Source organism: Echinops telfairi, unplaced genomic scaffold (genome assembly GCF_000313985.2).
Source record: "Echinops telfairi isolate 266 unplaced genomic scaffold, ASM31398v2 ScPeMD7_655;HRSCAF=1070, whole genome shotgun sequence".
In the NCBI taxonomy this organism is placed as follows: Eukaryota; Metazoa; Chordata; class Mammalia; order Afrosoricida; family Tenrecidae; genus Echinops; species Echinops telfairi.
In genome coordinates, this window is record NW_022104553.1 from 11,930,075 (window position 1) to 11,948,016 (window position 17,942).

The 17,942-nt window shown below is 47.1% G+C and overlaps 1 protein-coding gene across 9 annotated transcripts in view; it reads right to left on the reverse strand.

The window, feature by feature from the left end:
* The window catches only part of LOC101652007 (HLA class II histocompatibility antigen, DM alpha chain), a 35,722-nt gene extending 17,793 nt beyond the window's left edge, over positions 1–17,929 (reverse strand). For 5 of the 9 annotated variants that reach the window (XM_045292497.1, XM_045292495.1, XM_045292494.1 and 2 more), the window contains exons 1-2: positions 10,094–10,699; positions 9,131–9,324 (exon numbers count right to left, since the gene is read on the reverse strand). The gene's annotated coding sequence lies outside the window, so the exon portion shown is untranslated. Of the gene's footprint in view, positions 1–9,130; positions 9,325–10,093; positions 10,702–17,855 lie in introns of those variants that run through there. The other 4 variants (XM_045292490.1, XM_045292493.1, XM_045292496.1 and 1 more) reach the window with 4 other exon arrangements.
* Positions 17,930–17,942: the final 13 nt, after the last annotated feature.

The window sequence follows — 17,942 nt, forward strand, 5'->3', positions numbered from 1 at the left end:
AAGGCAGGTCACCAACTGCCAGTCCCCAGCTCCAGCGATATCTTAAAGGGACCTCAACTTACAGTGACACAGTGCACAGGCTAGGCGTCCCACAGGTAGTGTAGCCTTTAAATTGAGGCACAGGACAAGCAAGGCAGCCGCGCACTGGTCTGATGATCAAAGAGCAAGAGACAAGAAAGATGAGGCTCACCAAGGCATTTAACTCTCTGCCCTTCAGTTAATCCCACTTGTGTTTATCGGCCAGGCTGGCACAATAAACTATTTCACACACACCCCCCATCTCCCATTATCATTACCCTAATTCTACCTTACAAATTTGGCTAGACTAGAGCATGTACGCTGGTACAGATAAGAGCTCTAGACACACGGAATCAGGACAGATAAACCCCTCCGGAACAATAATGGGAGTAGAGATACCATGGAGGTAGGGGAAGGTGGGGGGAGAAAGGGAGAACCAACTCCAATGATCGACATATAACCCGCCCCTCCACCCCCAGGGTGACAAACAACAACAACAAAAATGGGTGAAGGGAGACAGTGGATGGTGTAAGATATGAAAATAATAATTTATACTTTGTCAAGGGTTCATGAGGTTGGGAGGGTGTGAGAGGGATGAAAAAATGAGGATTTGATATCAAAGGCTCAAGTAGAAAGAAAATGTTTGAAAAGGATGATGGCAACCTATGTACAAATGTGCTTGACACAATGGATGTATGGATTGTTATGAGAGCTGTAAGAGCCCCCAACAAAATATTTTAAATGCATTTATAACAGAAAATAACCTGTCCTTTTTTAACGTGTATTTTATTTTTGGTGACAATGTACACAGCACAGCATACGTTCATTCGCACTATCTTGACCCACAGTGTTTCCACCACCATTGTGTTCCATTTGTTACCCCCTAACTTCTCATCACCACGCTCTGCTAGCTTGACCTACTGTGGTGGCTTGCATGCTGCCATAATGCAGGGAGCTATGCCAATCATACTTCAAATGCCGCAAAGGTCTCCCGTGGTGGATAGATTTCAAGGGAGCTTCCAGACTAAGGCAGACTAGAAAAAAGGATCTGGCCACCCATTTCTAAAATGAAGCTGGCCAGTGAAGACCTTATAAATGGCGCAGAACATTGTCTAACATAGTGACAGGTGATGGGTCCCTCAGGATGGAAGGCTCTAAATTACAGCTGGGGAAAGTTGCCTCCTCAAAGCAGAGTTGACCCTAGTGGTGTCACTGGATTCGAATTTTGGGGGGTTTCGTTTGCCCATGTGGCACGAATCAAACGAAGAAGCCAGAGCTGTAAACATCTGTAAGTAATGAGAATGTGGAACGCATCCTCCTAGTATGACTCTAGGAGAATGTGAAGTGGTAAAAACTGAAATGGGACACTAAAAATATGCTTCTATGCAACCCTCGGTGCACCAGGGCATGGACTAAGCACCATGATGACCTTGGATGCTCACTTTACAGGCAGCATGGCATAACTCAGCGGCTACACCAGAAGGACTTAACATGGAGGCCCGACAGAATGAGCTGAGCCCTGCCCTGAAGTTTCCTGCACCTGTGGACTGAGGACTGGGGTACTCGGATGGAAGAGGAAGCAGAGAGTGGCTTCCCCAGGACTATGGACGTGGCAGTCGTTGGACTTAGGGGGGGAAATCCCCAGCTCAGTGGGGGTCCAAAGGAAAGGGACCCAGGATCACCATATATTTAGAACCTTGGTGCCCCCTCGCAGAGACATGACAGGTTTTGATCTGTTGGGTAGGAATCTGCACTTGGAAGAATTGATCCAGGATGTTCCCCCGTGGCACCATTCCCCATATTTGGGGTAAACAGAGCTCAACAGAATGGGAGATAGAACTGTGTAGACAAACAACTAAGGGTTGCGGCACATGGTGGAACTGTATTTGCATAGACTCTTCATACGGACAGAGTCCTGAGTGCTGTGTGACTGGGAAAATGGATGATGTTATCAGAGCAATCGCCTTATGGCCCAGGGGGATGATTGACAGTGTTGTACTTTTTTGTTTTCCTGTCTTTAGCTTGTTTATTTTTGCTTATTTGTCTGTTTGCTGGTTGGTTTGTTGCTCTTGTTGGGGTAGTTGGTTTTATGGGGTTTTGATTTTGTCACACTGCAACTGCCAAAGTAAACCCGAGTCATGCATATCCCAGGGACAAGCAGATGGATTCTGGGCTTCTGCTTAACTCCAGCTCCAATTCAAGAACAGTTAGTTCTGATAACATGGCCCGGCTCGATTCTCACCTGCCTGAAATGATCACTGAAGATAAGGGTGCAAAGTGTGGTGAAGAAAGTAGATGGAATCACTTCTCAGCCTTTTGGCTAAGATCAAGGGTAGAAAGCAGACGGTGCCCGGCTATCAAGCAGAATAGTGTCTGGAGTCTCAAAAGCTTGTATTCAAACAAGAAGCCATCTAAGTGAGGAGTCAAGTAAGTCCACATAGAAGAAGCATATCAGCTTATGTGATCCAAAGGTGACAATAACAAAATTCAAATATGATGAAGGGAAAAGTATCAGAGGTAAAATTATGAACACCCAATTTGCAGAAGGCTATGGAGGACAATGGGTGCCCCAAACCCATCTGCAGAGGAGCTAGTCAGACTGAGCTGCCCGCAGATCCCCTCTAGCCACAGGCAAGCCTACTATCAAACAGAGATCATTGTAATCTTGATTATGCTGGATGGAACTTGGTGCTTGGTCAGTGGACTTCCCTCTTGATCCAACCTGAATTTGTTCTAGGTGCAAATAGCTCTTGCTTATTCCATGACAAAAATGTCATCCCTGGTTCTTTAAATATTGATGGTGGTCTTACTCATTATTTTATTATCTTTATAGTCTTATTATTTTATCCTTACCATTTCGTTTCATTTTTGTTTTTATTGTTTCTGTTGGGTTTTCTTTCCAGTTTGTGAAGCAGCGGGTGCATAGAAATCATAACTAATGGCAGGGTTTATAGGGGTTATAGGGGTGGAGGGTGGGAGAGAAGGAGGGTGAGGGGATTTCTGGAGTAAACAATAAAAGGAGGAGGGGGGAGGAAGCACTAGAACTGATTGTGATTACACAGGTCCTTTTAAAGGTGATTTAACCATAAAAAGAAAATGTTCTAAAATTGTGCAAATGATTGTACAATTCTCCTTGATATGATTGAACGACTGAATTGTATGATATGTGGATTATATGCCATAAAGCTTTTAAAAATGGAATGGAATTCATAAAGATTCTAGGGATTAGAATCAAAGTGTTGGCGATTGTGACCTGGACAATCATCCCTGCTGGGAATGACAAATCACGAAGGAGTGGAGTTGCGGACAATGATAGGAGCTAGCATAGGCAGTCCATTACCCATGCTCAGAGGTCCGAGCTTCCGGCCAGGAAGGGGTGGTACACCTAGGTGGGCCTTACACCTGGATTGGCCCATCTAAGCCAGATGAATTTCACTCAGCCAATGGGGTTGACCAGTATTGTCGACCACGCCTCCCAACAGGGTCCCTGAAAAGGCCAGAGGTTTTGTTCTGGGCTCCCACTTTCCCCAGCGGCTATGCTGCAATGGCTTGTGACTGGCTTATGTTCCATTTACTGCTACTATTCTCTATAAACTCACTTGGATCACAAACCAGACTTGAGTGTGAATGCTTTCTCAAGCAGAGCCAAGGACCGAGGTGTCTCTCCCCCGAGATCTAACATCATCATCAAAAAGAATATCTCAAGTTCCCTCCTAAACTCCAAGGCTGAGGTCCTGGATCACCCTGCAAGTCTGGAACTAAATTCACTCCTGTTCCTCAACTTTCAGCCAAACAATAGACAGACTTAAAATGTGAACAGTGTAACACCAGGAAGGAGCACACGCCATACAAGATCAAAGGGCAGCTTTGCCCAGGGGCAAAGCTCAGAAGGCAAGAAAGGGTAGGAAAAGACAAAGGAAAATGTAAACACAGGAAGGAAGTGGGGAGACGGCTGTTACATTATTGGGATTACAAACAAAAAGTATTAAATGGAATTAAGTATTAAATGGAAAACCAATTTGCTCTGAAAACTTTCACTCAAATCACTAAAAAGGCTTTATAAAAAACAGATCATCATCTAAAAACCTCCTCTGAATTGCAATGTTCTCAATGATAATAGTCAAATGTCCGCAGGGAAGATCATTTGTACAAATACTATTTAAATGTACACACCAATCACCAACGTCAAAGATGAAAATATAAAGATTTGATCCAACTTCCAAGGTTTGAAATTGTCCAGACCTGCAATCAAGACGTATTGATGGGAGGGGGCAGCGGGGAGGGAGGAGGAAAACTGAGGACCTAATGCCGGGGGGCTTAAGTGGAGAGGAAATGTTTTGAGAATGATGAGGGCAATGAATGTACAAATGTGCTTTATGCAATTGATGTATGCGTGGATTGTGATAAGAGTTGGATGAGCCCCTAATAAAATGATTGAAAAGAAAAGACGTATTGATAATTACAGCGATTGGAATGTGAAAGTGAGAAACGAAGAAGGAGTGGTTGTTGCAAAATCTGGCCTCAGGGAAAGAAATGACATCAGAGAATGCATAATAGAATTTTGCAAGACCCAAGACTTATTCATTGGAAACATCCTTTCCAGCAAATAATCACTGACTACCAACCCAGGGACAAGGGAACAAGAGATCTAAAATCGAAGGCGAGGAGGGTATAGGATGCCTGGTGGGCCTTGATCAAGCTGAGAGGAATTAGTGAAACCCGAATGAAGGTCGAACATGATAGTGGGACAAGAGGCTAGTAAAAGGAAATAGAGGAAAGAATTAGGAGACAAAGGGTATTTATAGAGGTCTAAATACAGGCGTGTACATATGTAAATATAGTTATATATAACGATAGGGAAATGGATCTATGTACATATATTTATATGTTAAGTATTAAGACAGACATTGGGCCTCTATTCAAGTACTCCCTCAATGCAAGAACACTTTGTTCTAAAAATCCGGCATTCTGTGAGGCTCAGCTTCCTGACATGATCGCTGAACACAAAATAGGTGCATATGCAAAGTGATGAAGAAAGCAGATGGTGCCCAGCTATCAAAAGATATAGCACCTGGGGTCTTAAAGGCTTGAAGATAAACAAGCCGCCATCTAGCTGAGAAGCAACAAAGCCCACAGGGAAGAAGCACACCAGCCTGTGTGATCATGAGGTGTCAATGGGATCAGGTATCAGCTATCAAAGACCCAGAACAAAAAATCATATCAATGTGAATGAGCGGGAGGGCAGAGTGGAGACCCAAAGCCCATCTGTAGACAATTGGACCTCCCCTCACAAAAGGGTCACAAGGAAGAGATGAGCCGGTCAGGGTACAGTATAGCACTGACAGAACATACAACACACCTCTACTTCTTTAATGCTTCCTCCCCGCCACTATCATGGCCCCAGTTCTACCTTACAAATCTGGCTAGAGCAGAGCATGTACACTGGTACAGATAAGAGCCGGAAACACATGGGATCCAGGACAGATAAACCCCTCAGGATACCAGGAGGGTAAGGGGGAAGGTGGGGGGAGAAAGGGAAAACCAATCATAATGATCTACATTTAACCCCTTCCCAGGGGTCAGACAATAGAAAAGTGGTGAAGGGCGACATCAGTCAGTGTAAGTCCTAAAAAAATTTTTATAAATCATCAAGGGTTCATGAGGGAGGGGAGAGCAGGAAGCGAGGAAGAAAAATGAGGCACTGATGCCAGGGGCTTAAGTGGAGAGGAAATGTTTTGAGAATGATGAGGGCAATGAATGTACAAATGTGCTTTACACAATTGATGTATGTATGGATTGTGGTAAGAGTTGTATGAGCCCCTAATAAAACAATTTTTTTTTAAATGATGATGGTAACATTCATACAAATGTGCTTGACACAATGGATGGATGGATGAATTGTGATGAGCTGTACAAGCCCCCAATAAAATGATTAAAAATAATAATAGTAACCGCTGACTGACTATATAGGAGGAGAGCTGTGGTGGCATAGTAGTTATGGGTTGGGCTGCTAACAGCAAGGTCAGGAGTTTGAAACCACCAGTCACTCCTTGGGAGAAACATGAGGTTTCCTACTCCCATAAAGATTTACAGTCTTGGAAACTCACAGAGGCATGTCTACCCTGCCCTGTAGGGTCACCGTGAGTTAGCATGGACTCAATGGCAGTTGCCTGATGGGACGCATGAGCATCTCTGGTGGAGGTTTACTTGCTGGGTTTCTAGCCAGGAAGCCAGCAATTGGAACTCACCAGCCACTCTGTGTTAGAGAGTTGAAGCTCTCTGTTCTTGTAAAGATTTACAGTCAAGGAAACCCACAGGGGTGGTTCTACCCTGGCCGATGGGGTCACTAAGAGCCAGAACCCACTTCATGGCCGGGAGTATGACTTTGTTTGAGTTTATACACATGGACTTCACCAGATGGAGTACACAGGAACCCAATTAACTAAGTCTGTAGAAAAAGAAGACAGAGGAAGCTCAATATCATTAGTCAGAACAAGACCAGGGGTCCATGAGGAACAGATCATTAATTGCTCATCTGAAAACTCAAATTGAAGCTAAAGAAAATTAAACAGCCAAGTAAGCCAAAGCACAACCTTGGATAAATCCCACGTGAATTTTGAAGCCATCTCAAGATTCTATTTGACACCTTGAACACTAATGACCCTTGACCAGAAGAGTTGTGGGATGGCCTCAAAGACATCATACAAGAGCAAAGCAAAAGTCATTGGAAAGCCAGCAAGAAAGAAACGTGGGAAGAAAGAAAAAGCCAAAATGGACGTCAGGAGAGGCTCTGGAAGTTGCTTTTGAAAGCAGAGTAGTGAAAGCGAACGGAAGGAATGATGACGTCAGAGAACTGAACAGAACACTTCAAGGAGCGCCTGAAGAAAGCAAAGCCTGATAACAAAACGTGCAAACGCGTAGAGTTAAAAGCAAAACGGATACCACGTACGTGGCATTTCTCAGGCTGAAAGAATTGAAGAAAGATTCAAGCCTTGAGCTGTAATATTGAAGGATTCTGTGGATAAAATATTAAACAATGCAGGAAACATCAAAAGAAGATGGAAAGAGTACATAGAGTCACTGTACCAAAAAGAATTGTTCAACCATTTCATGAGGTAACATATGATCAAGAACTAATGGTTTTGAAGAAAGGAGTCCAAGCTGCACTGAAGTATTGATACAAAACAAGGCTCCAGGCATTAACGAAATACCAGTTGAAATTTTCCAGTAAATGAATATAACACTAGAGGTGCTCACTCGTCTGTGCCAAGAAATTTGGAGGATAATTACTTGGCTGACTGGAACAGATTCATATTTTTGCCTATTCCAAATAAAGGTAATACAACAGAATGCGGAGATTATCAAACATATCGTTAATATCACACACATAAAAGTTTACTGAAGTTAATTAGGAAACAATTGCAGTAGTACATCAACAAGTGACGGCCAAAAACTCAGGGCAGAATCAGCACAGGCTGTGGAGGGAGAGAGAGCATTACTGACATCAGATGGGTCTTGGTGAAAAGCAGAAAATGCCAGTGTGGCAGTTACATAATCTCCTGCCAATTTGAATAAAGGGGTGGAGTCTACCCTGTCAATCAGGCCATAGCCAATGAGGCCTCTGGGTAGGCATGGTCTTCTCCTGAGCATTCTGGGAACTCCTGTCTTCCTCCCTGGAGGCTTGACACACACTCTCTGCTTCCTCTTCCTGCTGACAAGTCACATGGAACTATGCTGATGGAGCCAAATGCCAGGAGCCTCATAGAGACCCGTGTCAGTGCTGAGATGTTTCCACTGCCACTGGATCCACAAGACCTTCTACCCACTGGCCTGTGATCTTACTGCATTCAGCATCATTGCATGTGTTGCATGAGTCTGAAGAGGAACTTATAGACTGGTATTGGACATATGAGCTAATATTGGACTTATGGACTTGATCTGGACTGGGCTGGGATGTCTTCTTTCTATACAGTTAGTCTTTGATATAAAGCAATTTCTTATACACACACGAGTCTTCCTGGATTTGTTTCTCTAGTTTACCTGGACTAACACAACCAGAAAGATGTTTACTTGCCTCTCATTGTCTATGTAAAGGCATTCGAGTGTATGGATCATAAAATATTATGGAGAATATTTCTTTAAATGGAATTCTAAAACACTTCATTGTACGAATGTGGAAGGTGTATATAGACCAAGAGGCAGTCATTTGAACAGAACAAAGGGTTTTGTGGTATAGTTTTAAATCAGGTAAGCTGTGTCAGGGTATTATCCTTTCACCATATTTATTCAATCTGTAGGATGAACAGATGATAAAGTGGATGACAGTATACATATATATAAAAAACAAACTAGGCATCAAGATTGGAGGAAGAGAGGGAGGGAGGGGAAAAAGAGGAGCTGATACCAAGGGCTCAAATAGGAAGTAAATGTGTAGAAAATGGTAATGGCGACATATGTACAAATATGCTTGATTCAATTGATGTATGGAATGTTATAAGAGCTGTCAGAGCCACAATAAAACGATGTTTTAAAAAGACTGGAGGAAGACTCATTAACAACCTGTGATGTGTAGATGACATGGCTCACTAAAACGGAGGACTTGAAGCATTTACTAATGAAAATCAGATCACAGGTCCACTGAACCAGTAATTAGCATGATGAACAGAAAAGACTGAAGTGGCCAAGCAGTTCATAGTTCTTGGATGCACATCATGCCCACAGAAGTGGTGGGCAAGAAATCAAAGGACATACTTCATGGAGCAAAGACATATCAAAGCATGAAAAAGCAGCCTTTGGACAGGACTCGGGTGCACCTGACTGAAGCCATGGTGTTCTCCATCAGCTCCGACGCTTGCGAAAGCGGGACAACGCAGAGGGGAGACTGCAGAACTGATGCCTCTGAAGTATAGTACTGGTGAATAATATGAACTGTACCCTGAACTGCCCTGTCTTTGAAGAAGGACCAGAATGTTCCTGACAAGTGAGGATGGCGAGATTCCATTGCCCACACCTTGCAGATGTTATCGGGAGTCCCTGGAGAAGGACAGCAGGCTTGGGAGGTGGTCAATGAAAGAGAAGACTTTAGCCAGAGGGATGGAAGCAGTGGTTTTACCATTGGGCTCCAAGACAGCAGTGATTGTGAAGACAGCATCCGACTGGGTCGTGCTTTGTCCTGTCGTGCAGAAAATCTTCTAACTTGATGGGGCTTAACAACCAGCCCCACGTTTCTCAATGCTGCTTTAGGGTTACTGCTGTCAATTGATCCACATTATGAGTTCTTGCAAAGAGCGCAGTGCAGTACTTTTCCTGTAACATAATCATAGCGCCATGGTCACAGACAACACAAGGAAAAACAATGGCTTCATTTCATTGAACCAGATCTGTTTTCATTTCTCTTCATCTCAAAAATTGCCTGAGAAGGGAGTTTTAAATGAGAAGCGGTGTGCTATAGTTTTTAAACTAAGCCTTCATTTTTTAAAACAAGAGGTGTTCTATACCTTATATCTTATAAATTGCTGTTAATGGTTCAATAATTAATTATAATGAAACAGTCTATAGGCAAATACATTTAGGAACTCCTATCTAGAATTCACCTCCATTTAAAGATTTAAAAGGTTTAAAAACTAAACGCATCGTGTACCCTCCCCAGCATGTTCCAACTCCTATATTCAATACCAGTAACTAACCTGTCTACTCACTCACCTGAGCTGCAACTATGAGTAAATTTTGACAGCTCTATATTCCTCAAACCTTAATATGTAATGATTTACCGAGTCCTATCAATTCTATCTTTCAAACCATTCTCCTTTTCTTTCCATTTCCACTAGCCTAGTCCTTCAATGTTTGTTCATTTCTTCCTGCGTGACTGCAATTCTCTTGATTGATTTATCTCCGAACTTCTCTTCTACAATGCTGCCAAGGTGATGTTTTATTATCTGTATTTAATCATACACGTTTGCATCTAATCTCTGTGCGGTACTCTGTAAACTTTTTCCTTCAACATCGTTGTTAATGGCCGAGTCCTTACTTACATTTACTTACATATTTCTATTTATCCTTTGACAAGCAATCTCACCTTTCTCAGACAGTAATGACTATCAGTTTATTGTGTTCGTCTATTGTTGAGATGTCTGTTTTTCTGTTACTTCATTCATACTTCAAGGTTAGCGGAGATTGTGTCCAATTCTCTTCTTTCTGGCAAAAACACACGCACTAAAGCATAACCCTTGCGCCATTTTTATGTGCAGGTCATTGACAACGGCTACACATTTCGCCTTGTGTCACCATTCTCCCCATCGCCGCCCGCCTAGTTTCGCCACTGTGAGATCGTCTGGCCCGTAAAAATCTATGTATTTTAGAGCGACTGCTGGGCACCTCATCTCATCTGGGAAATTCTTTCAGAGTGAAATGCTCGAGGAGAACCTACCTATTAAATGAGCTAAATCGTTGTTTAGTTTAAAGCTGACTTCATTAGGTAGTTTTGGTTCAAGGACTAAAAGTTGCTTCTAAACAACACATCGGAACCCTCCGGCCTGGTTCCAATAAGAACTTGAAGCTCCATTCTATAGTTCCCCCCTTTTTATCAAGCTCCAACTATTGGGTCCTTGACTTTTAAAAAGTTAAGTAATGACAATCTGGCACCACCCGTGTGTTCTGGTCTCGGGGGAAACGAGTACCTAACGTACTTCTTATATCCCCGGAATCCATCACGACTCACAGTGACTCTGCCTGAATGCATGGGCTGCTGAAGGTATCTCTGTAAAGATTTTTCACCCCCACCGCCTGCCCAGCGGAGTCCCTGGGTGGTGCAAATGGTTGATGTGCCCAACTGCTAAACAGAAGGTTGGAAGTTCAAGTCTAACTTAGGAACCTTCAAAGAAAGGCTCAGCACTTCACTTCAAAAAATCAGCCACTGAAAACTATATGGACTAGTATTCTATTCTGAAACTCTATTCAGAGTTACCATGAGTAAGAATTAACTCAAGGGTAACTGATTCTTTGGTTGGATCCCAATGGGTCCCTTTCCTACCTACTTTTCCCACTCTACTCGAGGTACTTCCCAAACACCGTGGCAACTGTCCCTTCCTGGTGCCTCCTACTGTGGAGCAGATGCAGCCACCAAGCTCCCACATTTGCCCTCATTCCCCGTTTTCTCTCTTCATATGCACATTCATCCTTGCCTCTGACCACATTATGACGACGCAGTAACCTTCACACCCACTCAACAGGGTTGAGATGTATCATCCCCAATACACAAATATGCAAACTCCAACTCAAATAAGTTCATTTATTTAGCAAATATGTATTGACCACTCTTTGTGCCTAGCAGTCTCTAATCACAAGACTTTTGAGAGGAGCTCAAAAAGTTTGTGGAAAACTCCATTATCTTTCAGCTCCTTGTTTTTTTTCCCCAATGAACTTTTTGAAGCCCCCTTGTGTGGCCTAATGAAACTAAAGAGTCATTAAACAAATAAATATACAAATCTATAAAAATGAGCTGTAAAAGGTCCTGTGAAGTCCTTTGGTGTTGGGAAGCGAGGTGCAGGGCCGGACCCCAGCAAAATGCACCGTGTCTGCACACTGTCAGTCTGAACGAAGCACAGGTCACACCTGGAACGAGACCTCACTCCTGTTCAGCTTGTGACCTGAACCGCTTGGATGCTTCACAAACCTCCCATCACGGAGTTGGCCACGCTGTGTTAGGTACTATCACGGGAGAATCCTGCCCCACCCGCATTGACATAAAATCTAACTATCACAAATGGAATAATAGTAAAGCAATCTTTATTGTAAATAGCCTCTAACTGAAATTTAACTTTCCCTTCAGTCAAGAATGGAAAGAATAAATCTTTGTAGTATTAGCAGTATTTTGTGATAATGTTATCAGTAGAAACCATCAGCAATGAATGGTTTCTAATCACATAGTTACCATAGACAGCTCAACATATCTCTACTTTAAAATAATGGAAATGATTAGCCCTGTGTTCTGTCATATACAACACTTTCTACTTATTCCACTATGAGTTCTGGAATTCACTGCACTGGCCACATGGAACTCACAAACAATATTCACGATTAAAAGATGTATTAAGGAGGCTAACAGGTTACATACAATTCAGTTGCAAAATGCTCCAGGTACAGTTGTTTGGTCAGGATATGTTACAAAGTTATTTTAAGGTTGCTAATAAATGTCCCAAGGGCATTTATTAACCTCAACTGGAAGGTTTATTCAACCCAGTCTCCCTGAATGAAGTGGCCAGAGGCACTCCACTCAAGTCCACCACAATCTGAAACACTCAGCACCACCCCCATGGGTCAGCAAGCCCAGCTCCCCCGTTCGGTGTCCAGAGATACCCCACTCTACAAGCAGCCTTCTCCCCAAACCACTCGGCTTCCTCGGCGCTGCTGGCTGGGAAGTCCACCACGCCCAGGCTCTGCTTCACTGAACTGCCAACAACCGTCCACGGCATGCACGCCGCAAGGCTGAAGAGCCGATTTCACTCGTTTGAAAACCATGGAATTCTGTTTTGACTTCTTCCCATTGAGTTGCTCTACTTCTCTTGATGTTCTTCCAATTGTTTTTTCCTGTAGGAGGATTTAACCTGAAGTTCGGTCCTCGACCCTAAATTCTATTTTACGCTTCCTCTTTTATTCATCTCACCAGCCTTCATGGCTGGATCAAATGTGACCTCACAAGATGACTCCCAAGCCTCCTCTCCTAATCTCCTTCCCTCAACTATTCGCTACCCTAGCAACCGGGATAACATATCACCCAGAGGTAGACTGCCAAGGTTCATATCACATCCCAGCTCCGTCACTTACCAAAAAAACCCACAAGCGTGACTTACAAAGTAAATGCTTTGAAGTCTCTTGTTTCAGTTGCTTCATTTGAGTAACTGGAGTGATTTGAGTATCTAACTTGTAGAGTTGTTCTAAGAATGAAGAGTTCACACATGTAAAACAATAGTACCGAATGCACTTCATATATATTTTTTTTATGTTACCAACCACCAAATTTGTCTCCTGCCAAACCCTGGTGCCTTCATTTGATGTTTATTAGCAGGTCCATGGGGACACGAAGCTTGGAGTTCCTATCTAATAACGCAGCCCGGATCAAGTCCTTCAGCGCTCGGAAACTCTCTGTGGCTCCCCCTGGGTCCAGGCTTGTCGCACTGGAAATACTGAGCTGGCCTCCACAACTGAATGCATCTTCCAGTCTCCGCAGCCCGCCCCGCCTCTCCTCTCCTCGCGCAGCTTACCCGCTGGCTAGACTGGACTGCACTGCTCTCCCGTGGAAACGGCCTGTGCCGGTCTGCTGCCGCCTTTCTTCCCACCATTCCAATGGTGGGAATGGTCGGACGTATACCCGAGAGCTGTGATTTGGTCTGACGCAGATTACTTCCCTTTACGACGTACCGTGCCCCATGTGGCTACACAACCATAGAAAGTCATACATGGGGGCAAGGAGCAAACCAAAAAAATCCACGGAAAAAATCGTTCAATTCCATCTTTTCGTGAACTGTTTGAAGGCCCCTCATATTCAGTCAAGCACCAAATATTTTTGTGAGCACCTGGCATTGGCCAGGTGCCGTGTCGTGAGCTAGAGACGTTAAAATGAAAACAGAACATGGTTCCGCTTTCCAGACCAGCCCTAGTCGGGAAGAGAAACATGTAATCACATGCACGCCATTCACCGTGAACGGTGTCATTGGAAAGAGCAGCCTGTGCGATATGGGAAGCAAGGGGCTCTTCAGGGGCATTGGTATTTGAGTTTAGAAGGATTGGGGGGGTGGGGGGACCTGTCCTAAGGAGGGCAAACCATGTATGTACAACACATTTTTTAAATGCAATATCTGGAAAATAGCTTGAAGGCCCCTGGTGGCTCGGTGGGTTAAACACTGGGCTGCTAACCATAAGACCGGCAGTTCAAACCCCAACAGCCTCTCAGTGAGAGAAAGCTGAGGCTGTCCGCTCCCATGAAGGTGCACAGCCTCAGAAACCCAAAGGAGCAGTTCTACTCTGTCTCCTAGGGTTGCTGTGCTCTGAGTCAGAAGTGACCCCAGGGGAGTGGGTGGTGAAGCATAGCTCCACGTGGTTAGACTACGAGAGCCTAGCAAGAAGTGGCTAAACACAAGACGGGAGAGGCAAGCCCACTTTTCAGACAAGCAGAGGCATTTGAACTTCAACGTAACTCATTAATACCGTCGTCAAACAGTAGCATAAGGCCAAAGTTGTGTTTTGGGAAGTTGTAACAATGTGGCTGAGGCAGCAACGTCTAGAGGCGTACTGCCCGAAAGAACTTTCTTCCCTAATGGAGATGTTCTGTGACTGCCAGTGTCCCCCTGTGAGTAGGGTAACTGAGAAATGGAATTAGGCATTTGAGTTATTATCAATATACACTTAAATAGCAACGTGCGACTAATGGCTACCATCCGGGACAGAGAAGCCCTACTCAAAACCTTAAATACACTGCTGTTGAGGGAGATTCTGTGTCATGGCAACCTTATAGGGCAGAGTAGAACTGCTAGGGTTTCCAAGGCTGTACACGGTTTGTTACGGCTACAAATCTTGATGGAGGCAGACTACCTGTGGAGCTGATGGTGGGATTGCGCTGCCGACTTCTGAAAGCTATTGACAAATCTCAGGCGATAAGACTGGAACAGTGTGATTCGATGGATATGTAAGCGTTAAAATCAAGTCAGGTCCACAGAAAGCTGTGGGAGGAAACCGCCAAATGAAAACACAAACTCCTAGATTCCAGGCTTTGGGATGGGTGATGAGTCAGGGTACTACAGGAAAAACAGATCCCGCGTGCACAAAAGAAAACAAAACAGAAGCCATCGGTTTCTGATCAGGAATACTTAGCAGCGCATTTCACTCGGGGAGGCTGTATGGACTAAAGACTGAGCAGCTGAGTAAAAGCACCTGGGGAGTCGGATGAAATGGAGTAGCAGATTGAAGCAATAAAATGCAGGGGTGGTGGTGGTGGTGGTGTGTGTGTGTAAGGAAGGAAAATTCACTACCATTGAGTTGATGCTGACAAAGGGAGACCCCACAGGGCAGGCGAGAACTCCCTCAGTGGCTTTCTGAGGCAGAACAAGGGCAGAAAGCCCCATCGTTCTCCTGAGGAGCAGCTGGTGGATCCGAACCACTAACCTTGCAGTTAGCCGTCCAACCCACCAGGGCTCCTGGAAGGAAAGAAGGTAGGTGAGAACACTAAAGGAAAACAGGTAAGACTGATAACAGACATCAAGGACATTGAGAATTACACAAAGAAGAGCACCATCAAATGTCAAATGCTTCCGAGAGGTCAAATAAGGTGAGATGTGAAAAGTGCATCCTGTCAATAAGGCCCGTGGAGGCATTTGCCTAGCCGGTTTCAATGGTGAGAGTGGTGAGAGCGGTGGCAGAAACCAGAAAGAGCTGCCGGGAGGGGAGGTGACATGACAGTACCAGGGCTACAGATATAGTCTATATGCAGAACGTTGCTTTTCTGTTGGGAAACCACTAGAAGGGAAGTTACGAAAGGGCAGAGAGTGAAGGACAGTCTGAGTTAACACAGGTTTGTTTGTTTGTTTTTAACTAGGTCTGGAAAGAGGGTGGATCTAGTGAAATATAAGAGGGAATAAATAGGCAAAGCCCAATTTATAGGTTAGAGGTAGGGAGCCAGCGAGCCTCCAAGTTGGCCTTTTAGTTTGGAGAGGTGACCCCTTGGGAGTCAGGGACGAGAGTGAAAATTGGGATCATTCTCTGCCAGTCCAGTAGAAATAAAAGGATTATTTTAGGTCAGTGGTTCTCAACTGTCCTAATGCCACAGTTCCTCATGCTGTGGTGACCCCCCCAACCATCAAATTATTTTCCTTGCTACTTCACAGCTGTCATTTTGCTACTGTTATGAATCGTTTGACACCCCCCCCCAAAGGGGTCAAGACCCACAGGTTGAGAACCGCTGCCTTGGGTGGCTAATGGCTTAGCATGTCATTTTATATGGCCACTTCCTAAAATTTTACGGCATTTTAATTGTGGTAGAAGGCAAAGCCTCAGGAGAAAATTAGTTTTAACTGAATGACCGATCACGCGCTGAGCAGGCAAGAGAAAGTGCTGGGGAAGCTGGTAGCTTTCTGGGGCGGAGAGGAGGGCCGGGGACTGAGACGTCTCAATGAAGCCTCGTGGCTGCGGTAGGTTCCAGGGAAACGAAAGGTGGTGAAGCTGCCTAAAGACAAAGAAACCGAGTAAAGGTCTCAGGTATCATCTGCATCGCCTCGCTCTGCTGCAAGCCCTTCCGGGGTGCGGAACTCCCTCTCCCGCCGCTGCTGAACCACATTGCACCGGAGGACGGGCCGGCCCCTCCTTGCAAACGCTCACACGCCCAGGCCCAAGCCCCATTCTTCACCGGCCACGGGTCCGCGGTGTGCGTTTTCCTTGGTCTGCGGCCTGGACGTGCCGAGCTGCACCTCACTCCCGAGGAAGGCATCCAAGGAAGGCCGCTAGGCGACGCCGCGGGCGGGGGGGGGGGGGGGGGGGGGGGGGGGGGGGGGGGGGGGGGGGGGGTCGTCCGGGCGGGAGGTCGGCGCGCGGCACGCCCTTCCGCCCCACCCGTTGCGCGCGCTCGGCCGGGGCGCGCGCGTGCGTGCGCGCGTCCAGCCCCGGCGCCTGCGCACGACGGCGCTGCCCCCGCGGCGCGCCTCTGCGCCTGCGCGCGACGTGGTCCCGGGCTGCGGCAGCCATGCTGAACCCGTACCGAGAGGTGCGTGGGGGGCACAGAGTCGACGACGGCCGGAGACGCGGAGAAGCAGCGGCGTTAGGGCGCCCAGGGTCTGCTTGGATAGGACTGGGCTGCCCGGCCCCCTCGGCCCTTCGAGCGACCCCCTGGAACGTTAGGAAAACTGGCCCTTGTGGCCGAAGGGGGGCGGAGGCGGAATGGGCGAGGGCGCTGGCACGTGACCCCCACCGGCCAATCCGCGTTCTGCCGACGTGGCCGCGCGGCCCCGCGGCTCCTACCACCCCCGCCCGGCCGTGAAGGGAGGGGTTGGGGACCCTCCCCCTCCCCCAACTCGGCTTCAGTTTCCGGGGGGGTGATGCCCCAGATCACATCCTCCCCCCCGCACCCCGCCGAGGGGAACAGCGAAGCCCCCTTGGAAGGACCCAGGATGCAGGTGAGAACGGGGGATCAGGGGGGAGTCCAAAAGGGAGATTCTTGGGGTTCAGGGGAGGATGCCGGGCGTGGGAAGAGTTGTCCTTCACAAGGGGGGATCGTGAGGGGGTGTCAGCGGAAGGGCCCCTCCAGGTGGGGGAGGGGAGTGGCGGCCAACCTGCCCACATACCAGTTGGAGGGCAAAGGGGCATGGGGGAGTGTGACCCCCCCCACCATGCCCCATTCCATTCGTGCCCTGAGGTTCCGGTGCTGGAGGCGGGTGAGAGGGGACAGTGTGGGGGGCCGGCCGGCGGGGGGACTTGGGCGTGGGAGCGGTGACCGGCCCTCCCGGCGGCCTGAGCCCGGCCCGCCGGGCCCTGAACCAGGCGCGCGCCCTTTCTCCGCGGCGCGGCGCGCGTCACATGGCGCTTGAGGTTACGCCGAGTCGTGGACCGAGTGTGTGGGCCTCCTGCCCGCCCCCCGCCCCCCGGGGCCCCCACCGGAGCACGTGGCTGCCCCCGGCGGTGAGGGCCCCCCGGCTGAGAGTTGGGGTCCACGGGGGGCTGGGGCCCGGGGAGTCGCGCGTGGCCGCGCCGCGGGACTCGGCAGGGCCCGCTTTGGCGGGGTGCGCGCCCGGTGCGGCGGGGGAGGGCCGGAGTCACTGCCCAGTGGCCGGGAAGCTGGCGCCTCCGCGGTGACTCACGTGAGGCTTGGAGGGACCCACCCGGCGGTGACTTTCCGGAATGTGGGGGACGGAGCAGCCCGGGGTCGGCGCGCCGCCCTGCCCTTG